Source organism: Sitophilus oryzae, unplaced genomic scaffold (genome assembly GCF_002938485.1).
Source record: "Sitophilus oryzae breed Bouriz unplaced genomic scaffold, Soryzae_2.0 scaffold_465_pilon_pilon, whole genome shotgun sequence".
Lineage (NCBI taxonomy): Eukaryota > Metazoa > Arthropoda > Insecta > Coleoptera > Curculionidae > Sitophilus > Sitophilus oryzae.
Genome location: NW_022147046.1, coordinates 3,694,439 through 3,696,195, shown reverse-complemented (window position 1 = coordinate 3,696,195; position 1,757 = coordinate 3,694,439).

Here is a 1,757-nt window from a genome sequence, read left to right as displayed (position 1 = left end):
AAGTCATGTTGGAAACACTCTATTGATGCGCGAGTATCTACACAATTTTTGTTTATTTTAATTTACAAAGTTTGGATGCGACAGCTTCACATTTCTGAGAGCAACGGCGCACAGAAGGGTATCTGAAAAAATTAGGTGGCCAAAATTTGATTTGACAAATGTGACCTATTTTAAGAAACAGCAATATTATTGTTAAGATAACATATGAATACATTATACAGGGTCCGGCAATAGTGCGTCGGGCATCTGTAGCTCCTAGAATAAAAAACTTGAGAATTTTGTTTAAGTATAAACCTAAAGTATGTATGAGGATGTATTTCCGGAAAATATTTTAACTTCTATAGGGTGGCTCAAAAAAGTGTGAGTGGATCTGGATGATTTTTCTTAAATGGAACACCCTGTATATTATTGCATTTTTGGCTTCCTTTCAGATGACTTTACATAATCCTAAGATATGAGTAAATCTGTTTCGATAGTTTCAGAGATATTAAAAATAAATCAAAAATATATTTTTTCAACACTTCTTAAAAAAAATATTAAAAATACAAAAACTGTTCTGAAATCAAATCTATATTAGATATTTACTTTAGAGGGTCTGTTCTTACTTTGCTATAAATATGGTAATCGTAAATCATACAGGATGTTCAATATTTTACGCCAAACTTTCAAAAATATAAAATAATTTTTGTTCGTTTTTTTAAATGGAACACCCTGTATATTCTTTTTTTATTTGATAGAGAATTAAAGAATGAACATTTTTTGTATTTAAAGTATTTCAAAAATTTTAATAGTTTTTCGGATACACGCAGTATTATTTCATATGGCGCTTTCAATTGTAAAATACGAGAGAAAAATCATTGGGTGGCTTTGATAAAAATTTACTGTGGAAAATGCCGTATGAAATACAAAACCGGGAATATCTGCGAAATTGTTAAAAATTTTGGAATACTCTAAATGCAAAAAATGTTTATTTTTTAATTCTCCATCTATTGAAAAAATAATATACAGGGTTGTTCCATTTAAAAAAAACAAAGAAAAATTATTTTATATTTTAGAAAGTTTGGCGTAGAATTTTGAACATCCTATATGATTTACGATTTCCATATTTATAGCAAAGTAAGTATAGACCATCTAAAGTAAATATCTAATATAGTTTTGATTTCAGGACAGTTCTTGTATTATTAATAATTTTTTTAAGAAAGGCTAAAAAATATATAATTTTTATTTATTTTTTAATATCTCTGAAATTATCGAAATATATTTACTCATGTCTTAGTATTATGTAAAGTGAGCTAACAGGAAGCCAAAAATGCAATAATATACAGGGTGTTCCATTTTAAAAAAATCATGCCGATCCACTCTCACTTTTTTGAGCCACCCTATAGAAGTTAAAATATTTTCCTGAAATACATCCTAGTACATACTTTAGGTTTGCACTTAAACAAAATTTCCAAGTTTTTTTATTCTAGGAGCTACAGATGCCCGACGCACTATTGCCTGACCCTGTATATTATGGTTTTTTTCCACCTTAAGGAATTTTTGTTTTTGTTTCCATGCCACAATACATAACAAGCATATTTATTTGAGTTATTAACACAAAGTTTGAAATTCGATACCTTTTGTAGTAGCTATAATTTTCTTGAAAATGTTAATATGGATATTGATGAAGCAGGTAAATACTACAAATTATTAATATGTTGTTCAATATATTCGATGTAACTGTTCCTAAAAGTAAATTTAAAGATTTGACGTTTTAA